The following is a 24,118-nucleotide window of genomic DNA, read 5'->3' as shown; positions in this document are numbered from 1 at the left end:
TATATATATATATATATATAGTTAGGACGGCTGGAGTCAGAAAGTCTGACTTGCTGTTTATACTGTATACACCCAACAAGCTGGGTGCTCATGCTTCTAAGCAGTCTATTGCACGCTGGATTTGTAGTACAATTCAGCTTGCACATTCTGTGGCAGGCCTGCCACAGACGAAATATGTAGATGCCCATTCCACAAGGAAGGTGGGCTCATCCTGGGCGGCTGCCCGAGGAGTCTCGGCATTACAACTTTGCCGAGCAGCTACGTGGTCAGGGGAGAACACGTTTGTAAAATTTTACAAATTTTGATACTCTGGCTAAGGAGGACCTGGAGTTCTCTCATTCGGTGCTGCAGAGTCATCCGCACTCTCCCGCCCGTTTGGGAGCTTTGGTATAATCCCCATGGTCCTGACGGAGTCCCCAGCATCCACTAGGACGTTAGAGAAAATAAGAATTTACTTACCGATAATTCTATTTCTCGTAGTCCGTAGTGGATGCTGGGCGCCCATCCCAAGTGCGGATTGTCTGCAATGCTTGTACATAGTTATTGTTACAAAAATCGGGTTATTACTATTGTTGTGAGCCATCTTTTCGGAGGCTACTTCGTTTTGTTATCATACTGTTAACTGGGTTCAGATCACAAGTTGTACGGTGTGATTGGTGTGGCTGGTATGAGTCTTACCCGGGATTCAAGATCCTTCCTTATTGTGTACGCTCGTCCGGGCACAGTACCTAACTGAGGCTTGGAGGAGGGTCATAGGGGGAGGAGCCAGTACACACCATGTGACCTAAAAAGCTTTTTAGATGTGCCCTGTCTCCTGCGGAGCCCGCTATTCCCCATGGTCCTGACGGAGTCCCCAGCATCCACTACGGACTACGAGAATTAGAATTATCGGTAAGTAAATTCTTATTATTGATCAGCATAAGATTTGTACAGGCAGATTTTATTGTAGTTGCCATTTTATTGACACAACATACCTGTGAACATAAATGTTTGTTGTCGTTCGCAAACTCCTTGTTCTAGAAAGACTTTTTTTTTAATTCTGAATATTTTCTATTGGGCTAGCGAGCATTTATAATGTCACACCCATGACAAGCGATTGTTGCGGCATCTGCCATTGAAATGGTATGGTAGTAGGTTGGCTTCGTCATCTGACATGCTGGTATAAAAAAGTTTAATTCTCTTATTTTTATTTTGTGTGAACATTTCAGTGTAACGTCCCATTTCAACGCCGTCCTCATGCTTTTCAAAGAATATTTTTAAAGCAGAGGGAAAAAAAATATTCAGTGGTTTCAAAATGGAGGACCCTCCCCCCCTTCCCGACCTATTACTAATCAGGGCTGGTGCCTTTACAGTCATAGCTTGCTGGAGGAGCAGAATATACTGTGTACTGTGACCTGCTTCTGTCTCGTGTAAATTGTTTAGTGAGTGTTTCACAGCTCCCCACGTTGCAGAGAGCAAGCCCCCCCCAACCCCCCGAGAGGTTAATTACTGGTGTCACCTCTCATCTGCTGGAAAACTATGAGGGATCTTTGTTGTTGTGTTGTGATCATCGATCAGCACTGTGGCCAATATCCGATGATGTGCCTCGTTGTAGGATGTGCAGTGCTGCTGCATGGGGGGGAAATAAATGAGCTGGCACAGCTATCTGCAGCCTCTTCCCCCACACCGCTGGACTAGTTGCCTACCTTCGGGGCTGGCCTGCGTTGGCAGAGCTGTGTGTGGGATTTTGTTGGGGTCGATCGGCAGTGTAGCAGAGGATTATGGTTCAGTATGGAGCCGTGCTTGCGGAATGCTAATTCTGGAGTGCATTGCAAAGCGCATTAGACGTCTCGGATCCCGGGTATCTGGGAAGCCCGTCAGGCAGTCGTCTAGAATGGCTTTGGGGTGCCTGACCACTCCGCAGCCAGAGATTATATCGCTGAGGAGAACCTGTCAAGGTGTGGAGACACAGTGAGGAGGCTTCTCCCCAGAGGCTGTATGACCTAGATAGCAGTCTTCTCACTGCCTGTCACTGGCAGGTTTTGATTCATGTGGAGTTACTGGGAGGCAGAAAGGAGCTGGAAAAAAAGAAATTGTTTAGGGAGTTTTGGAATGCAAATGAGCCTGAAGTAATGAGGGTTTAGGAATTCCGGCCGGGCCGCATTGTGTGCATCCTGCTCGCCTAATCTAAAACTAAAAGGGTATTTGTTAATGAGGAGAGAAGGTGATGTGGGGCACACACACACTGAAATATAGCAAGGCTGGTTATTAAAAGCTACAGTAGTTTGCAGGAATCTATGACCTGCAAACTTCCTTTGTTCTAGGGAATAGGATTGCCACCTAGCAACAGCTGGTGGGTTATGTAGAAAGCATCCTGATTTTCCGCTGGAAGGCAGGGAAGTGACATTTTTAAATCACTAACCTGCCGACACTAACAGTGAAGTTGCACTTGCACAGCACAGGTCACATGCACACTATCAGTTGGGCGGGGCTAACACTCACTGAATCAGATTTTTCAACGCTTAATGGTAGCAATCCTAATAACAAGAACACCTGAGGGTGAATATTGTGTGTTTTGGAACAAAGGAGAGAGGTATACCCACACATTTTAGATCTGAACTGATTGAACCATTTATTTAGGCATACAGCACTGGTGAGACTTGTGAAAGGCAAACCCTGAGAAGAAATTTTATATATATATATATATATATATATATATATATATTATATTCACTATTTTAACTCTGGTTATATTTGCACTGTATATATAAGCAGAACAAGAAATTGAAGTTAGAACATCTTTCTTATAATTTTAGACAATTGCAGTTGGAATAACAATAAGTGTACACAACTAGAGAATAAAGTCTTGTGTGTGAACGGACTTTTTCAGCTATATTTGTCTTGTTTTCCAGAAATGTATGACAAAACAATATTATAAAGAAACCTTTGTTTTGCAAGTAAACAAACAGAAAAAAGTGAGGCTTCTCAATTTATAGGGTCCTCTGTAGCCAGACTCTGTAATATTCATGTCCCTCAGAGGGCCTGAAAAGATAATAGACTAATTTTTTGGGGGGAGGGTGGGATAGGGGCTGTTGCTTGCTGGCAATCCTATTCCCTAGATTCACACAAGTTCTCAAACTCGGTCCTCAGGACCCCACACGGTTCATGTTTTGCAGGTCACCTGTAGATTTTAAAATGTGACAGTTGGTGATACACATTGCAGCTGCCGGGTGACATGGAAAACGTGAACTGTGTGGGGTCCTGAGGACCGAGTTTGAGAACAACTGCCCTAGAACAAAGGAAGTTTGCAGGTCATAGATTCCTGCAAACTACTGTTTGTTCGTCGGGAGGATTGCCACCTAGCAACAGCAGACTACCACACACCTGTTGGTTGTTCTGAGAGACCTAGGGGTATATGCAATTAGCGGCGAATCGCGGCAATTTTTCGTCCGTTTTTTAATTCGACACAATTCGACCGTCTAATTTCGGCAAGTGGGTGCCGAAATTGACCATATTCAATAAAAAACGGATTCGACAGTCCCGCAGACGAAAAACGGCCGATTTGACGGATTTTGTTCCGATTTTTTAAAAACGGGTTAAAAACGGGGAAAAACACGAAAAAAATTGCGTGGGGTCCCCCCTCCAAAGCATAACCAGCCTCGGGCTCTTCGAGCTGGTCCTGGTTCTAAAAATCCGGGGGAAAAATGGACAGGGGATCCCCCGTATTTTTAAAACCAGCACCGGGCTCTGCGCCTGGTGCAAAAAATACGGGGGACAAAAAGAGTAGGGGTCCCCCGTATTTTTTACACCAGCATCGGGCTCCACTAGCTGGACAGATAATGCCACAGCTGGGGGTCACTTTTATACAGCGCCCTGCGGCCGTGGCATTAAATATCCAACTAGTCACCCCTGGCCGGGGTACCCTGGGGGAGTGGGGACCCCTTCAATCAAGGGCCCCCCCCCAGCCACCCAAGGGCCAGGGGTGAAGACCGAGGCTGTCCCCCCCCCCATCCAAGGGCTGCGGATGGGGGGCTGATAGCCTTGAGAAAATGACAAGAATATTGTTTTTTCCTGTAGTACTACAAGTTCCAGCAAGCCTCCCCCGCAAGCTGGTACTTGGAGAACCACAAGTACCAGCATGCGGGAGAAAAACGGGCCCACTGGTACCTGTAGTACTACTGGGAAAAAAATACCCAAATAAAAACAGGAGACACACACCTTGAGAGTAAAACTTTATTGCACACCTGCCGACACACACATACTTACCTATGTTGACCCGCCGACTGCCACGTCTCCTGATCCGGGGTACCTGTGAATAAAATTATACTCACCTCAATCCAGTGTCCAGATATAAATCCTCGTACTTGGCAAAACAAATAAACGAACACCCGGACCAGCGGACTGAAAGGGGTCCCATGTTTTCACATGGGACCCCTTTCCCCGAATGCCGGGACCCCACGTGACTCCTGTCACAGAGGTCCCTTCAGCCAATCAGGAAGCGCTACTTCGTTGCACTCACCTGATTGGCTGTATGCGCGTGTGACCTCAGACAGCGCATCGCAAAGCCTCTCCATTACTTTCAATGGTGGGAACTTTGCCGTCAGCGGTGGGGTTACCCGCGGTCAGCCGCTGACCGCGGGTGACCTCACCGCTGACGCAAAGTTCCCACCATTGAGTATAATGGAGAGGCTTTGCGATGCGCTGTCTGACAGCTCAGACGTGCAGCCAATCAGCAGAGTGCCAGGACATTGCGCTCGCTGATTGGCTTAAGAGACCTTTCTGTGACAGCAGTCACGGGGGGGGGGTCTCTGCATTCGGGGAAAGGGGTTCCATGTGTAAACATGGGACCCCTTTCAGTCCGGCTTGGTCGGGTGTTCGTTTATTTGTTTTGCCAAGTACGAGGATTTATATCTGGACACTGGATTGAGGTGAGTATAATTTTATTCACAGGTACCCCGGATCGTCGGATCAGGAGACGTGGCAGTCGGCGGGTCAACATAGGTAAGTATGTGTGTGTCGGCAGGTGTGCAATAAAGTTTTACTCTCAAGGTGTGTGTCTCCTGTTTTTATTTGGGTATTTTTTTCCCAGTAGTACTACAGGTACCAGCGGGCCCGTTTTTCTCCCGCATGCTGGTACTTGTGGTTCTCCAAGTACCAGCTTGCGGGGAGGCTTGCAGGGACTTGTAGTACTACAAGAAAAAACAATATTCTTGTCATTTTCTCAAGGCTATCAGCCCCCCATCCGCAGCCCTTGGATGGGGGGGACAGCCTCGGGCTTCACCCTTGGCCCTTGGGTGGCTGGGGGGGGGACCCCTTGATTGAAGGGGTCCCCACTCCCCCAGGGTACCCCGGCCAGGGGTGACTAGTTGGATATTTTAATGCCACGGCCGCAGGGCGCTGTATAAAAGTGACCCCCGGCTGTGGCATTATCTGTCCAGCTAGTGGAGCCCGATGCTGGTGTAAAAAATACGGGGGACCCCTACTCTTTTTGTCCCCCGTATTTTTTGCACCAGGCGCAGAGCCTGGTGCTGGTTATAAAAATACGGGGGATCCCCTGTCCATTTTCCCCCCGGATTTTTAGAACCAGGATCGGCTCGAAGAGCCCGAGGCTGGTTATGCTTTGGAGGGGGGACCCCACGCCATTTTTTTTCGGGATTTTACCATTCCATTTAAAAAAAATAAAAAAATAATAATAATATTTTTAAAAATATATAAATAATACTTGTGCCTCCCAAAAAGACAAACTAAGTACCTTATCCCTTCTAATATAAATAAATATGCTATTACCAATAAAAAAAACAACAAAAAAAACATGTTTTAATTTTTTTTTATTAGATTCACCCACCAAAGTGTGGCGGATTGAAAATGACGAATTTACTGTCTAAAAGCACTGTTGTCGAATTTCCAAACTTCAATTGAATATACTTTTGTCGAATTGCCGCATTTGTACCATTGCAGAAAAGTCGAATTTGACAAATGTCGAATTTCAAAAAGTCGAATTTTGAAAGTCCATTTTTTTGACGGAAAGTACTGAATTGCATTGTCGATTTTTATTTTTTTTTGGCGAAAAAGTCCCGTTTTTCGACAATTTCGGGAATTCGACCGCAATTGCATATACCCCTTAATCTTTTCTTCATCATAAGTCTCCAATAGTGTTATGCACATGACCGCATTGATGACAATTGAGCCTTGTATATAATTATTTGTAAGGGAAGACCTTCTGAGGTGCCTTCATTTTGGTAACTTCTCTCAAAAGTGGCCTTCGAGTAGTGTCATATCCATTGACGTTGAGGGTATATCGGTGTGTGAGGTAAATTTCCCTATTTGGAGGGTATAGGAGGTAAACCTCCTGATCACCAGTCTCCGTAGTATTTTGCCAATGCGTGTGCAGATGACCAGCTTGCAGCGTGCATGGTAGCCTGACGTGGCAAGACTTTGGAGCAGCTTCAGAAGCAGTGTCACCCAGTAAAGAGAGGCCTTTAAATTGAGAAATATCAATACCAGACACTATCATGTGACAATATATCCTGTAAGGGTGAAGGGTTTAGCTGTACAGAAAGGTTTTCTAAACTTATAAATAATTGCTGTATATTGTAACAAGTGGGGTAAGAGCAGGGTAATAGCCCATACACACTTGCCGATAAAATGAGCGACGTTGCCCATTTCCCCCCGCCCTGAGCGACGACGCTCATTTTATCGGCAAGTGTGTATGCCGCCAGCGACGACCGATGCGCGGCCCCGCGGATCGGCAACGATCATCGCTGTCACCAGTGCATGCATGCAGGATCTGGACTGTCGTCCACGACCTGCATGCAGGGCTGGCGGAGGCGTAACGTCACTGAGCGATATGAGCGGTCATATCGCTCAGTGTGTACGGTCGGGCGCCGACCAGCCAGCCCGGGAGGGTAAACATTAGTCGACGTCGCTTACAGAGCGACATCGTCTAATCTGTACAGACCTTAAGTAGATAAACAGGAGACAATGTAATGGTTTGGTTCTTTTATCATCTTTACTTTTTCTAATTCTACTAAGAATTCTACATAAGAGATGTTTTGGTATGACCCTTGAGAATAATTTGGTACACTTTTGGGGTTGAGAAATGGTTTTGAGAAAACTAATAGGGTAAGCTCAACTCCTTATTTGCAAATGCTAAAGCTAAGAGGGAAGCCAGTGTCTTAGAAATAGACATAGGGGTATATGCAATTGCGGGCGAATCGCGGCAAATTATCGCCGTTTTTTTTATTCGACACAATTCGACAGGTGAATTCCGGCAGGTGGCTGCCGGAATTCACCATATTCAATGAAAAACGGATTCGACATTCCCGCGGGCGAAAAACGGCCGATTTGCCGGATTTTGCCGCGAATTAAAAAAACGGGAAAAACCCGGGAAAAAATGGCGTGGGGTCCCCCCTCCAAAGCATAGCCAGCCTCGGGCTCTTCGAGCTGGTCCTGGTTCTAAAAATGCGGGGGGGAAAATTGACAGGGGATCCCCCGTATTTTTAAAACCAGCACCGGGCTCTGCGCCTGGTGCTGGTGCAAAAAATACGAGGGACAAAAAGAGTAGGGGTCCCCCGTATTTTTTACACCATCATCGGGCTCCACTAGCTGGACAGATAATGCCACAGCCGGGGGTCACTTTTATACAGTGCCCTGCGGCCATGGCATTAAATATCCAACTAGTCACCCCTGGCCGGGGTACCCTGGGGGAGTGGGGACCCCTTCAATAAAAGGGTCCCCAGCCACCCAAGGGCCAGGGGGTGAAGCCCGAGGCTGTCCCCCCCCCATCCAAGGGCTGCGGATGGGAGGCTGATAGCCTTGAGAAAAATGTCAGAATATTGTTTTTTCCAGTAGTACTACAAGTCCCAGCAAGCCTCCCCCGTAAGCTGGTACTTGGAGAACCACAAGTACCAGCATGCGGGAGAAAAACGGGCCCGCTGGTACCTGTAGTACTACTGGAAAAAAAATACCCAAATAAAAACAGGACACACACACCGTGACAAGTACATCTTTATTACATACTGCCGACACACACATACTTACCTATGTTGACACGCCGACTGCCACAGTCTCCGACGATCCGAGGGTACCTGTGAAAAAATTATACTCACCTTCCAGCGTCCAGAGATAAATCCACGTCCAGAGTATAATCCACGTACTTGTTAAAAAAAACAAACCGCATACCCGACCATGCCGGACTGAAAGGGGTCCCATATTGACACATGAGACCCCTTTCCCCGAATGTGCCGGGACCCCACGTGACTCCTGTCACTGAGGTCCCTTCAGCCAATCAGGAAGCGCTACTACGTGGCGCTCACCTGATTGGCTGTGCGCTGTCTGTGCTGTGACAGCGCATCGCACAGCTCTCTCCATTATATTTAATGGTGGGAACTTTGCCGTCAGCGGCGGGGTTACCCGCGGTCAGCCGCTGACCGGCGGGTGACCTCACCGCTAGCCGCAAAGTTCCCACCATTGAATATAATGGAGAGGCTTTGCGATGCGCTGTCTGAGCTCAGACGCGCAGAGCCAATCAGCAGAGTGCAAGGACGTTGCACTCGCTGATTGGCTGAAGAGACCTTTCAGTGACAGCTGTCACGGAGAGGTCTCTGCATTCGGGGAAAGGGGTCTCGTGTCAATATGGGACCCCTTTCAGTCCGCTGGCACGGGTTTTTGCGTTTTTTTATTTTGCCAAGTACCTGGATTATACTCTGGACGTGGATTTATCTCTGGACGCTGGAAGGTGAGTATAATTTTTTCACAGGTACCCTCGGATCGTCGGAGACTGTGGCAGTCGGCGTGTCAACATAGGTAAGTATGTGTGTGTCGGCAGTATGTAATAAAGTTGTACTTTTCACGGTGTGTGTGTGTCCTGTTTTTATTTGGGTATTTTTTTTCCAGTAGTACTACAGGTACCAGCGGGCCCGTTTTTCTCCCGCATGCTGGTACTTGTGGTTCTCCAAGTACCAGCTTGCGGGGAGGCTTGCTGGGACTTGTAGTACTACTGGAAAAAACAATATTCTGACATTTTTCTCAAGGCTATCAGCCTCCCATCCGCAGCCCTTGGATGGGGGGGGACAGCCTCGGGCTTCACCCCTGGCCCTTGGGTGGCTGGGGGGGGGGCCCTTGATTGAAGGGGTCCCCACTCCCCCAGGGTACCCCGGCCAGGGGTGACTAGTTGGATATTTAATGCCATGGCCGCAGGGCACTGTATAAAAGTGACCCCCGGCTGTGGCATTATCTGTCCAGCTAGTGGAGCCCGATGCTGGTGTAAAAAATACGGGGGACCCCTACTCTTTTTGTCCCCCGTTTTTTTTGCACCAGCACCAGGCGCAGAGCCCGGTGCTGGTTTTAAAAATATGGGGGATCCCCTGTCAAATTTTTCCCCGCATTTTTAGAACCAGGACCAGCTCGAAGAGCCCGAGGCTGGTTATGCTTTGGAGGGGGGACCCCACGCCATTTTTTTCCTTGATTTTACCGTTCCAGCTATATAAAAAAAAAAATATATATATATATTTTTAAAAATATAAAAATAATACTTGTGCCTCCAAAAAAGACAAACCAAGTACCTAATCCCTTCTAATATAAATAGATATGCTATTACCAAAAAAAAAAACACCAAAAAAAACATGTTTTAAATTTTTTTTATTGGTTTCACCCTCCAAAGTGTGGCGGATTGAAAATGACGAATTTACTGTCTAAAAGCACTGCTGTCGAATTTCCAAACTTGAATTGAATATACTTTGGTCGAATTGCAGCAGTTGTATCATTGCAGAAAAGTCGAATTTGACAAAAGTCGAATTTAAAAAAGTCGAATTTTGAAAGTCCGTTTTTTTGACGGAAAGCACTGAATTGCATTGACGATTTTTTTTTGGGGGGCGAAAAATTCCCGAAATTCGACAATTTCGGGAATTCGACCGCAATTGCATATACCCCATAATAGATAATAAGGAAATCAAAGTAGTCCAAGAGAGGAAAGGGAATCTGCAAGTTAGATAATATTTCCAGGCAAGTTTATTGGTTTTAGAATTATGTTTCTTTCTATGATCTCCTGCAAAATGTCTAAATCTGTCATGCAAAGGAACATTAAAAGATTTTCTCTATTCTGTTATGTAGGACATGGGGTATATTCAATGAGAGTCGGGTCCATTCCGACATGCAGTTGTCACAATGGACCCGACAACCCCTATTCAAAAGAGCTGCCAAATCCAACTGTCGGATTTGGCCGCTCCCGGTGTCCTGTCCTGCTGCTGTCAGCAGGGGGGGGGGGCTGTCTGGGTGCCGGGGGAAGGGAGCTGTCTCCGGCGCCGGGAGGAGGTGATGTCTGCGGCGCTGGGGGGAAGGAGAGATGTCTGCGGCGCTGGGGGGGGGGAGGGAGAGCAGCGGAGGGGAGGTGAGGAGGAGATGGGGGAGCAGCGGCTGCAGCAGCGTAACAGCAGGAGGCTCATGGCAGCGTCCACTCAGCTCCAGCAAGCGGGACCTCGCTTGCTGGAGCCGGGTGGATGATGCCGCTGGGCTCCTGCTCTCCCCGCTGCTCCCCCGTCTCCTGCTCTCAGCTCACTCATCTCAATCCAACTTTTTTTAAAGTCTGATTGAGATTGTCGGAAACGGGGCTAAAACCTGTCGGGTTTGGCCCGAAAAAAACGGGGCCGTAATGAATAGGTCGGAACCCCTTCCAACCTAAAACTGTCGGAAGCTGCCGTCTTTCCGACAAGATGGCAGCTTCCGACAGTTATTGAATATACCCCATAGCTGTCATATTGTCCAGAGCAGAACTAGAGCATTGTGTGTCTAGAGAGGTTAAAGAGATTCAACAGTTATTTACCAGCTCTACGTTCTAAGGTACTTTTAGAAAGGCTATTTTCTTCCGTGACAATTCTATCCTATCCCAGATGAGACATATCTGATGTTATCGTTAAAATCAGTAGAGGGTCTAATGCGGGCCTGTAATTTGGAAATTGTCAGAGAATTCCAATTGGATATCTCCCATCCGACATGGGAAGATAGATATGCTTGATTAGCAGTGACAGGTATTTAAGAAAACTTGAGGAGAGCTAGTGAGTTCCTGCATAGGAGAGAAAACATGTAAGAGAGAAAATGTGTACCATTGTCCCGGTTAATGCCGCTAAATCATTGAGAGAAATTGTTGGCTTTGGCAAGAAAGTCAGAGCCAAACTGTCTATCGCTCCCCATTTCTTTGGAGGAGTCAGGTCCCATTATTAAAAGCATGTACTGGAAAGAAGGGGGGCTTTATCATGATTCAACCTTAGGGATCTTGCCTGTAGATGCCGCTGCTCTCTTGATTGTCCTATTATAGCAGTTTATAATAAAGACCAATTCTATTATGAAAGATACTGTTAAGTCCCTGTGGTGTATGATTTTAGCAAATTGTCTGTGTATACCACTCTCTAGACTCCATATGGTTGGAGAAATGTGGTGAGTTCCAGTAGGTAAAATATAAGGTGGTGTTTGAGAAGCAAAATAACATGACAGGACGCTGGAATAAAAGCATTTTCCAATAACATTGTAACCTACTGTTGTATAGATGTATGGAAATGGGAAGGAAAGCACTCTGGAGATCTATTTTAATGCATAATCCATTCTGGTTTAGTAAAAAGAAAATGCCATGCAAACTCTCCACACGGAATCTTATGGGTTTTGAAAAGTTTTTTTGCACACTTAAGGGCCCTACACAATGGCAGATCTCACTGCACGATATGAACGTTCTCGCTCATTAATGAACGAGAACTCGTTCATATTGTGCAGTGTGTAGGCACCAACTATTAACGATGCGCGGCCCCGCGCTCGTTAATCATTGGTGCCCCTACGCTTATGCATGCAGGCCAATATGGACGAGATTGTCCATATTAGCATGCATTGCTATGGAGCCGGGCGACGGGGGGAGTGAAGAAACTTCACTCCCCCCGCCGCCGGGTCGCCCGTCTGCCGTATCTGACGCCGGTCAGCTCGGCGGTGGATCTGCCAGTGTGTAGGGCCCTTTACATTTAATACTGGTCTGAATGACAAATGTTAATTTCTCTGACGTCCTAAGTGGATGCTGGGGACTCCGTCAGGACCATGGGGATTAGCGGCTCCGCAGGAGACAGGGCACAAAAGTAAAAGCTTTAGGACTAGGTGGTGTGCACTGGCTCCTCCCCCTATGACCCTCCTCCAAGCCTCAGTTAGGTTTTTGTGCCCGGCCGAGAAGGGTGCAATCTAGGTAGCACTCCTGAGCTGCTTAGAATAAAAGTATAGACTTAGGTTTTTTTATTTTCAGTGAGTCCTGCTGGCAACAGGCTCACTGCATCGAGGGACTAAGGGGAGAAGAAGCGAACTCACCTGCGTGCAGAGTGGATTGGGCTTCTTGGCTACTGGACATTAGCTCCAGAGGGACGATCACAGGCCCAGCCATGGATGGGTCCCGGAGCCGCGCCGCCGGCCCCCTTACAGAGCCAGAAGAGTGAAGAGGTCCAGAAATCGGCGGCAGAAGGCATCTTGTCTTCAAGAAAGGTAGCGCACAGCACTGCAGCTGTGCGCCATTGCTCTCAGCACACTTCACACTCCGGTCACTGAGGGTGCAGGGCGCTGGGGGGGGGCGCCCTGAGACGCAATGAAAACACTATTTATGGTAAAAAATACATCACATATAGCTGCTGGGCTATATGGATGTATTTAACCCCTGCCATTTTACCTCATAAAAAGCGGGAGAAAGGCCGCCGTGAAGGGGGCGGAGCCTATCTCCTCAGCACACAAGCGCCATTTTCCCTCACAGCTCCGCTGGAAGGACGTCTCCCTGACTCTCCCCTGCAGTCCTGCACTACAGAAACAGGGTAAAAAAGAGAGGGGGGGGCACTAATTTGGCATATAAAAACATATATAGCAGCTATAAGGGAGAAACACTTATTTATAAGGTTGTCCCTATACATATATAGCGCTCTGGTGTGTGCTGGCAAACTCTCCCTCTGTCTCCCCAAAGGGCTAGTGGGGTCCTGTCCTCTATCAGAGCATTCCCTGTGTGTGTGCTGTGTGTCGGTACGCGTGTGTCGACATGTATGAGGAGGAAAATGGTGTGGAGGCGGAGCAATTGCCTGTATTAGTGATGTCACCCCCTAGGGAGTCTACACCTGACTGGATGGTCTTATTTAAGGAATTACGTGATAGTGTCAGCACTTTACAAAAAACTGTTGACGACATGAGACAGCCGGCAAGTCAGTTAGTGCCTGTCCAGGCGTCTCAAACACCGTCAGGGGCTCTAAAGCGCCCATTACCTCAGTCGGTCGACACAGACACGGACACTGACTCCAGTGTCGACGGTGAAGAAACAAACGTATTTTCCAGTAGGGCCACACGTTACATGATCACGGCAATGAAGGAGGCTTTGCATATTTCTGATACTACAAGTACCACAAAAAAGGGTATTATGTGGGGTGTGAAAAAACTACCCGTAGTTTTTCCTGAATCAGAAGAATTAAATGAAGTGTGTGATGATGCGTGGGTCTCCCCCGATAAAAAATTGCTGATATCTAAGAAATTATTGGCATTATACCCTTTCCCGCCAGAAGTTAGGGCGCGTTGGGAAACACCCCCTAGGGTGGATAAGACACTCACACGCTTATCAAAACAAGTGGCGTTACCGGACCGTCTCCTGATGCGGCCGCCCTCAAGGAGCCAGCTGATGGGAAGCTGGAAAATGTCCTAAAAAGTATATACACACATACTGGTGTTATACTGCGACCAGCGATTGCCTCAGCCTGGATGTGCAGCGCTGGGGTGGCGTGGTCGGAGTCCCTGACTGAAAATATTGATACCCTTGACAGGGACAGTATTTTATTGACTATAGAGCGTTTAAAAGATGCGTTTCTATATATGCGTGATGCACAGAGGGATATTTGCACCCTGGCATCAAGAGTAAGTGCGATGTCCATTTCTGCCAGAAGATGTTTATGGACACGACAGTGGTCAGGTGATGCGGATTCCAAACGGCACATGGAAGTATTGCCGTATAAAGGGGAGGAGTTATTTGGGGTCGGTCTTTCGGACCTGGTGGCCACGGCAACAGCTGGAAAATCCACCTTTTTACCCCAACTCACCTCTCAGCAGAAAAAGACAGTCTTTTCAGCCTCAGTCCTTTCGTCCCCATAAGGGCAAGCGGGCAAAAGGCCAGTCATATCTGCCCCGGGGTAGAGGAAAGGGAAAAAGACTGCAGCAGACAGCCTCTTCCCAGGAACAGAAGCCCTCCACCGCTTCTGCCAAGTCCTCAGCATGACGCTGGGGCCTTACAAGCGGACTCAGGTGCGGTGGGGGGTCGTCTCAAGAGTTTCAGCGCGCAGTGGGCTCACTCGCAAGTGGACCCCTGGATCCTACAGGTAGTATCCCAGGGGTACAGATTGGAATTCGAGACGTCTCCCCCTCGCAGGTTCCTGAAGTCTGCTTTACCAACGTCTCCCTCCGACAGGGAGGCAGTATTGGAAGCAATTCACAAGCTGTATTCCCAGCAGGTGATAATCAAAGTACCCCTCCTACAACAGGGAAAGGGGTATTATTCCACACTATTTGTGGTACCGAAGCCAGACGGCTCGGTGAGACCTATTCTAAATCTGAAATCTTTGAACACTTACATACCAAGGTTCAAATTCAAGATGGAGTCACTCAGAGCAGTGATAGCGAACCTGGAAGAAGGGGACTATATGGTGTCCCTGGACATCAAGGATGCTTACCTTCATGTCCCAATTTGCCCTTCTCACCAAGGGTACCTCAGGTTCGTAGTACAGAACTGTCATTATCAGTTTCAGACGCTGCCGTTTGGATTGTCCACGGCACCCCGGGTCTTTACCAAGGTAATGGCCGAAATGATGATTCTTCTTCGAAGAAAAGGCGTCTTAATTATCCCTTACTTGGACGATCTCCTGATAAGGGCAAAGTCCAGGGAACAGTTAGAGGTCGGAGTAGCACTATCTCGGGTACTGCTACAACAGCACGGGTGGATTCTAAATATTCCAAAATCGCAGCTGATCCCGACGACACGTCTGCTGTTCCTAGGGATGATTCTGGACACAGTCCAGAAAAAGGTGTTTCTCCCGGAGGAGAAAGCCAGGGAGTTATCCGAGCTAGTCAGGAACCTCCTAAAACCAGGAAAAGTGTCAGTGCATCATTGCACAAGGGTCCTGGGAAAAATGGTGGCTTCTTACGAAGCGATTCCATTCGGCAGATTTCACGCAAGAACTTTTCAGTGGGATCTGCTGGACAAATGGTCCGGATCGCATCTTCAGCTGCATCAGCGGATAACCCTGTCTCCGAGGACAAGGGTGTCTCTTCTGTGGTGGCTGCAGAGTGCTCATCTACTAGAGGGCCGCAGATTCTGCATTCAGGATTGGATCCTGGTGACCACGGATGCCAGCCTGAGAGGCTGGGGAGCAGTCACACAGGGAAGAAATTTCCAGGGAACGTGGTCAAGTCTAGAGACTTCTCTCCACATAAATATACTGGAGCTAAGGGCAATTTACAATGCTCTATGCCTAGCAAGACCTCTGCTTCAAGGTCAGCCGGTGCTGATCCAGTCGGACAACATCACGGCAGTCGCCCACGTAAACAGACAGGGCGGCACAAGAAGCAGGAGGGCAATGGCAGAAGCTGCAAGGATTCTTCGCTGGGCGGAAAATCATGTGATAGCACTGTCAGCAGTGTTCATTCCGGGAGTGGACAACTGGGAAGCAGACTTCCTCAGCAGGCACGACCTCCACCCGGAAGTCTTCCACATGATTGTGAACCATTGGGAAAAACCAAAGGTGGACATGATGGCGTCCCGCCTCAACAAAAAACTGGACAGGTATTGCGCCAGGTCAAGGGACCCTCAGGCAATAGCTGTGGACGCTCTGGTAACACCGTGGGTGTACCAGTCAGTGTATGTGTTCCCTCCTCTTCCTCTCATACCCAAGGTACTGAGAATTATAAGACGGAGAGGAGTAAGAACTATACTCGTGGCTCCAGATTGGCCAAGGAGGACTTGGTACCCGGAACTTCAAGAGATGCTCACAGAGGACCCATGGCCTCTGCCGTTAAGAAGGGACTTGCTTCAGCAAGGACCCTGTCTGTTCCAAGACTTACCGCGGCTGCGTTTGACGGCATGGTGGTTGAACGCCGGATCCTAAGGGAAAAAGGCATTCCGGAAGAGGTCATACCTACCCTGGTCAAAGCCAGGAAGGAGGTGACCGCACAACATTATCACCGCATTTGGCGAAAATATGTTGCGTGGTGTGAGGCCTGGAAGGCCCCCGCGGAGGAATTTCAACTCGGTCGATTCCTGCATTTTCTGCAAACAGGAGTGTCTATGGGCCTCAAATTGGGGTCCATTAAGGTTCAAATTTCGGCCCTGTCGATTTTCTTCCAGAAAGAATTGGCTTCAGTTCCTGAAGTCCAGACATTCGTCAAGGGAGTACTGCATATACAACCCCCTTTTGTGCCTCCAGTGGCACCGTGGGATCTCAACGTAGTTCTGGGATTCCTCAAATCACATTGGTTTGAACCGCTCAAATCTGTGGATTTGAAATATCTCACATGGAAAGTGACCATGCTGTTGGCCCTGGCCTCGGCCAGGCGAGTGTCAGAATTGGCGGCTTTGTCTCACAAAAGCCCATATCTGATTTTCCATTCGGACAGGGCAGAACTGCGGACTCGTCCCCAGTTTCTCCCTAAGGTGGTGTCAGCGTTTCACCTGAACCAACCTATTGTGGTGCCTGCGGCTACTAGGGACTTGGAGGACTCCAAGTTGCTAGACGTTGTCAGGGCCCTAAAAATATATATTTCCAGGACGGCTGGAGTCAGGAAAACTGACTCGCTGTTTATCCTGTATGCACCCAACAAGCTGGGTGCTCCTGCTTCTAAGCAGACGATTGCTCGTTGGATTTGTAGTACAATTCAGCTTGCACATTCTGTGGCAGGCCTGCCACAGCCAAAATCTGTAAATGCCCATTCCACAAGGAAGGTGGGCTCATCTTGGGCGGCTGCCCGAGGGGTCTCGGCTTTACAACTTTGCCGAGCTGCTACTTGGTCAGGGGCAAACACGTTTGCAAAATTCTACAAATTTGATACCCTGGCTGAGGAGGACCTGGAGTTCTCTCATTTGGTGCTGCAGAGTCATCCGCACTCTCCCGCCCGTTTGGGAGCTTTGGTATAATCCCCATGGTCCTGACGGAGTCCCCAGCATCCACTTAGGACGTCAGAGAAAATAAGAATTTACTTACCGATAATTCTATTTCTCGTAGTCCGTAGTGGATGCTGGGCGCCCATCCCAAGTGCGGATTGTCTGCAATACTTGTACATAGTTATTGTTACAAAAATCGGGTTATTATTGTTGTGAGCCATCTTTTCAGAGGCTCCTCTGTTATCATGCTGTTAACTGGGTTCAGATCACAAGTTGTACAGTGTGATTGGTGTGGCTGGTATGAGTCTTACCCGGGATTCAAAATCTTTCCTTATTGTGTACGCTCGTCCGGGCACAGTATCCTAACTGAGGCTTGGAGGAGGGTCATAGGGGGAGGAGCCAGTGCACACCACCTAGTTCTAAAGCTTTTACTTTTGTGCCCTGTCTCCTGCGGAGCCGCTAATCCCCATGGTCCTGACGGAGTCCCCAGCATCCACTACGGACTACGAGAAATAGAATTATCGGTAAGTAAATTCTTATTTTCTCTAACGTCCCAGTGGATGCTGGGGACTCCGTAAGGACCATGGGGAATAGACGGGCTCCGCAGGAGACAGGGCACTTTAAGAAAGAATTTGGATACTGGTGTGCTCTGGCTCCTCCCTCTATGTCCCTCCTCCAGACCTCAGTTTGAATCTGTGCCCGGACGAGCTGGGTGCTACTTAGTGAGCTCTCCTGAGCTTGCTAAATAGAAAGTATTTTGTTAGTTTTTTATTTTTATTTTCAGAGAGATCTGCTGGCAACAGGCTCTCTGCTACGTGAGACTGAGGGGAGAGAAGCAGCCCTACTCACCGAAGATAGGTCCTGCTTCTTAGGCTACTGGACACCATTAGCTCCAGAGGGATCGTACACAGGATCGCACCCTTGGTCGTCCGATCCCGGAGCCGCGCCGCCGTCCCCCTCGCAGAGCCAGAAGACAGAAGCCGGTGTCTGAAGCAAGAAGACGTCGAAATCGGCGGCAGAAGACTCCAGTCTTCATATGAGGTAGCGCACAGCACTGCAGCTGTGCGCCATTGCTCCCACACTAACCCACACACTCCGGTCACTGTAGGGTGCAGGGCGGGGCGCCCTGGGCAACAATTAGGAACCTCTTGGCAAAAAGCAGCATATATACAGTTGGGCACTGTATCTATGCATGAGCCCCCGCCATTATTTTACACACAAACGCGGGACAGAAGCCCGCCGCTGCGGGGGCAGGGCTTCTTCCTCAGCACTCACCAGCGCCATTTTCTCTCCACAGCTCCGCTGAGAGGAAGCTCCCCAGGCTCTCCCCTGCAGAATCACGGTAGAAGAGGGTAAAAAGAGAGGGGGGCACATAAATTTGGCGCAAAAACAGTATATACAGCAGCTACTGGGTTAACACTAAGTTACTGTGTGATTCCTGGGTCATATAGCGCTGGGGTGTGTGGTGGCATACTCTCTCTCTCTGTCTCTCCAAAAGGCCTTGTGGGGGAACTGTCTTCAAATAGAGCATCCCCTGTGTGTGTGGTGTGTCGGTACGCTTGTGTCGGCATGTTTGACGAGGAAGGCTATGTGGAAACAGAGCGGGAACAAATGAATGTGGGGTCGCCGCCGACACCCGATTGGATGGATATGTGGAAGGTTTTAAATGATAATGTTAATTCCTTGCATAAAAGGTTGGATAAAGCTGAAGCCTTGGGACAGTCAGGGTCTAAACCCATGCCTGATCCTATGTCGCAGAGGCCGTCAGGGTCTCAGAAGCGCCCACTATCCCAAATTGTTGACACAGAGATCGACACGGATTCTGACTCCAGTGTCGATGGCGATGAGGCAAAGTTACAGCCTAAAATGGCTAAAGCCATCCGTTACATGATTATAGCAATGAAAGATGTGTTGCACATCACAGAGGAAACCCCAGTCCCTGACAAGAGGGATTATATGTATGGGGAAAAAAGGCAAGAGGTGACCTTTCCCCCTTCACATGAGGCTTGGGAATCTCCAGATAGGAAACTGCAGATTTCCAAACGGATACTTATGGCGTATCCCTTCCCGCCAACGGACAGGCTACGCTGGGAATCCTCCCCTAGGGTGGACAAAGCTCTAACACGCTTATCCAAGAAGGTAGCCCTGCCGTCACAGGATACGGCCACCCTAAAGGATGCTGCTGATAGAAAGCAGGAGGGTATCCTGAAGTCCATTTATACACATTCAGGTACCTTACTAAGGCCGGCGATTGCGTCGGCCTGGATGTGTAGTGCTGTAGCAGCATGGACAGATACCTTATCTGAGGAACTTGATACCTTGGATAAGGATACTATATTACTAACCCTGGGGCATATAAAAGACGCTGTCCTATATATGAGAGATGCTCAAAGAGACATTAGCCTACTGGGCTCTAGAATAAATGCAATGTCGATTTCTGCCAGAAGGGTCCTGTGGACTCGGCAATGGACAGGCGATGCCGACTCAAAAGGGCATATGGAGGTTTTACCTTACAAGGGTGAGGAATTGTTTGGGGACGGTCTCTCGGACCTGGTCTCCACAGCTACGGCTGGAAAGTCAAATTTTTTGCCATATGTTCCCTCACAACCTAAGAAAGCACCGTATTACCAAATGCAGTCCTTTCGATCACAAAAAGGCAAGAAAGTCCGAGGAGCGTCCTTTCTTGCCAGAGGCAGGGGTAGAGGAAAGAAGCTGCACAATACAGCTAGTTCCCAGCAACAGAAGTCCTTGCCGGCTTCCACTAAATCCACCGCATGACGCTGGGGCTCCACAGGCGGAGCTAGGCCCGGTGGGGGCGCGTCTCCGAAATTTCAGCCACAAGTGGGTTCACTCGCAGGTGGATCCCTCGGCTATAGAGATTGTGTCTCAGGGATACAAGCTGGAATTCGAAGAGATGCCCCCTCACCGTTACCTCAAATCGGCCCTGTCAGCTTCCCCCTTAGAGAGGGAAATAGTGTTAGCTGCAATTCACAAATTGTATCTTCAGCAGGTGGTAAAGGTTCCCCTCCTTCAACAGGGAAGGGGTTACTATTCGAAAATGTTTGTGGTACCGAAACCGGACGGTTCGGTTCGGTCAGACCGATATTGAATTTAAAATCCCTGAACATATACCTGAAAAGGTTCAAGTTCAAAATGGAATCGCTCAGAGCGGTCATCGCAAGCCTGGAAGGGGGGGATTTTATGGTGTCTCTGGACATAGAGGATGCATACCTTCATGTCCCCATTTATCCACCTCATCAGGCGTACCTCAGATTTGTGGTACAGGATTGTCATTACCAATTCCAGACGTTGCCGTTTGGTCTGTCCACGGCACCGAGAATATTTACCAAGGTAATGGCGGAAATGATGGTGCTCCTGCGAAAGCAAGGGGTCACAATTATCCCATACTTGGACGATCTCCTCATAAAGGCGAGGTCCAGAGAGCAGTTGCTGATCAGCGTAGCACGCTCTCGGGAAGTGTTACAACCGCACGGCTGGATTCTGAATATTCCAAAGTCGCAGCTGATTCCTACGACGCGTCTGCCCTTCCTGGGCATGATTCTGGACACAGACCAGAAGAAGGTTTTTCTCCCGACGGAGAAGGCTCAGGAACTCATGACACTGGTCAGAGACCTCTTAAAACCAAAACAGGTGTCGGTGCATCACTGCACGCGAGTCTTGGGAAAGATGGTGGCATCGTACGAGGCCATTCCCTTTGGCAGGTTCCATGCGAGGACCTTTCAATGGGATCTGTTGGACAAGTGGTCCGGATCACATCTACAGATGCATCGGCTGATCACCTTATCCCCCAGGGCCAGGGTGTCTCTGCTGTGGTGGCTGCAGAGTGCTCACCTTCTCGAAGGCCGCAGATTCGGCATTCAGGACTGGGTCCTGGTGACCACGGATGCAAGCCTCCGAGGGTGGGGGGCAGTCACATAGGGAAGAAATTTCCAAGGGGTGTGGTCAAGTCTGGAGACTTGCCTTCACATCAATATCCTGGAACTAAGGGCCATATACAACGCCCTAAGTCAAGCGGAGAACCTGCTTCGCGACCTATCGGTGCTGATCCAGTCAGACAACATCACCGCAGTGGCTCATGTAAACCGCCAAGGTGGCACAAGGAGCAGGGTGGCGATGGCGGAAGCCACCAGAATTCTAAGCTGGGCGGAGAATCACGTAAGAGCACTGTCAGCAGTGTTCATTCCGGGAGTGGACAACTGGGAAGCAGACTTCCTCAGCAGGCACGACCTCCACCCGGGAGAGAGGGGACTTCATCAAGAAGTCTTCGCGCAGATTGCAGGTCGGTGGGAACTGCCACAGGTGGACATGATGGCATCCCGCCTCAACAAAAAGCTACAGAGGTATTGCGCCAGGTCAAGAGACCCTCAGGCGATAGCTGTAGACGCACTAGTGACACCGTGGGTGTTCCAGTCGGTTTATGTATTTCCTCCTCTTCCTCTCATACCCAAGGTGCTGAGAATCATAAGAAAAAGAGGAGTGAGGACAATACTCGTTCCGGATTGGCCAAGAAGGACTTGGTATCCAGAGCTGCAAGAAATGCTCACAGAGGACGCATGGCCTCTGCCTCTAAGACTGGTTTTGTTGCAACAGGGACCCTGTCTGTTCCAAGACTTACCGCGGCTGCGTTTGACGGCATGGCGGTTGAACGCCGGATCCTAGCAGAAAAAGGCATTCCGGATGAGGTTATTCCTACGCTGATAAAGGCTAGGAAGGAATTGACGGCTAAACATTATCACCGTATATGGCAAAAATATGTTGCTTGGTGTGAGGCCAGGAAGGCCCCTACGGAGGAATTCCAGCTGGGCCGGTTCCTTCACTTCCTACAGTCGGGAGTGACTTTGGGCCTAAAATTGGGTTCCATTAAGGTCCAGATTTCGGCCCTATCCATTTTCTTTCAAAAGGAACTGGCTTCTCTTCCTGAAGTCCAGACGTTTGTAAAGGGAGTGCTGCATATTCAGCCTCCTTTTGTGCCTCCAGTGGCACCTTGGGATCTTAACGTGGTGCTGAGTTTCCTGAAGTCACACTGGTTTGAGCCACTCAAAACCGTGGAGTTAAAATCTCTCACCTGGAAGGTGGTCATGCTATTAGCCTTGGCTTCAGCTAGGCGTGTGTCAGAATTAGCGGCTCTGTCACATAAAAGCCTCTATCTGGTTTTCCATATGGACAGGGCAGAATTGCGGACCCGTCCACAATTTCTGCCAAAGGTGGTGTCATCCTTTCACATGAACCAACCTATTGTGGTGCCTGTGGCTACTCGTGACTTGGAGGATTCCGAGTCACTAGATGTGGTCAGTGCTTTGAAGGTTTATGTAGCCAGAACGGCTAGAGTCAGGAAAACGGAGTCGCTGTTTGCACCCAACAAGCTGGGTGCTTCTGCTTCAAAGCAAACTATTGCTCGCTGGATCTGTAACACGATTCAGCAAGCTCATTCTGCAGCTGGATTGCCGTTTCCAAAATCAGTAAAAGCCCACTCCACAAGGAAGGTGGGCTCTTCTTGGGCGGCTGCCCGAGGGGTCTCGGCATTACAGCTTTGCCGAGCGGCTACTAGGTCAGGTTCGAACACTTTTGCAAAGTTTTACAAGTTTGATACCCTGGCTGAGGAGGACCTTGTGTTTGCTCATTCGGTGCTGCAGAGTCATCCGCACTCTCCCGCCCGTTTGAGAGCTTTGGTATAATCCCCATGGTCCTTACGGAGTCCCCAGCATCCACTAGGACGTAAGAGAAAATAAGATTTTACTTACCGGTAAATCTATTTCTCGTAGTCCGTAGTGGATGCTGGGCGCCCGTCCCAAGTGCGGACATCTTCTGCAATACTTGTATATAGTTATTGCTTAAATAAGGGTTATGTTGGTTGCATCAGGGTTGATCTGATGCTCCGTTGTTGTTCATACTGTTAACTGGTAAGTTTATCACAAGTTATACGGTGTGATTGGTGTGGCTGGTATGAGTCTTGCCCTGGATTCCAAAATCCTTTCCTTGTACTGTCGGCTCTTCCGGGCGCAGTTTCTTTAACTGAGGTCTGGAGGAGGGACATAGAGGGAGGAGCCAGAGCACACCAGTATCCAAATTCTTTCTTAAAGTGCCCTGTCTCCTGCGGAGCCTGTCTATTCCCCATGGTCCTTACAGAGTCCCCAGCATCCACTACGGACTACGAGAAATAGATTTACCGGTAAGTAAAATCTTATTTTTTATTTTATGTATTTATTTTTGATACGGAAGCTATGACTGATCAGCTGTGCAAAAATGGGTTTTCCATCTCTAATTTGTTCTAGTCAGAGAACAGTTTGTAATATCATTCAGATGGGACTGCATATCAAACGGTTTACTGTATATGCCTTTGATGAGAAATTAAATGAATGGCAAGTTGCCACCAACTTGTATTGTCGTTAGCCATTTTGTCTATGGTAAACTCTCTCTACTAAAGTCTAGCTCTGGAAGCACAATGCTCAAAGGGTTTCATACAGTATGTTCACCTTGAGCTCTAGACTTCGGCACCACAAAGGACCTGTGAAACATATAACAAGACATTACTCCTGACAGAAACCAACCAGGTCTACGTGTGAGAGACTAGGGTAGTCCAGATACTTTGGTTCTAGTTTTGATAAAACTGCTCTAGCGAGTGATAATACTTTTCTAAAGTTTGTAAAATAGTTAACTGCTTGTCCCACAATGCAGTAGCCCTGCTGATAACTTTTAGAAGGGAGCAAGAAAAAGTGTATCCAGGGAGCATACAGATTATCCTTCCTTTCTGCCTAGCCCAGGACATATAGCAGAGGACTTGCTGCAACTGTAATTTTAATAGTTTTTCTCATAGTTTTATTTGAGAAATCAACAGTTGCATTGCACAATAATGTATTAAGAGCTGCATCAAAAAACTGGGAGAAGAGAATTGGCAAATCAAGTAGACCTATGTAATTATTTTATAAGTGTACCTGAATGCCTGTTTAGAATTTTCATGCACCTCAGACTGCGAATGCAAAGCCC

The 24,118-nt window shown here is 48.5% G+C and overlaps 1 protein-coding gene across 4 annotated transcripts in view; it reads left to right on the top strand.

Moving 5' to 3' along the window:
* NDST1 (N-deacetylase and N-sulfotransferase 1) overlaps window positions 1-24,118 on the top strand; it is a 150,352-nt gene that overhangs the window by 65,174 nt on the left and 61,060 nt on the right. The window lies entirely within an intron of this gene.

This window comes from Pseudophryne corroboree, chromosome 6 (assembly GCF_028390025.1).
Source record: "Pseudophryne corroboree isolate aPseCor3 chromosome 6, aPseCor3.hap2, whole genome shotgun sequence".
Lineage (NCBI taxonomy): Eukaryota > Metazoa > Chordata > Amphibia > Anura > Myobatrachidae > Pseudophryne > Pseudophryne corroboree.
Note: the sequence above shows the minus strand (reverse complement) of the source record. Positions and strands in the feature narration are given on the sequence as shown.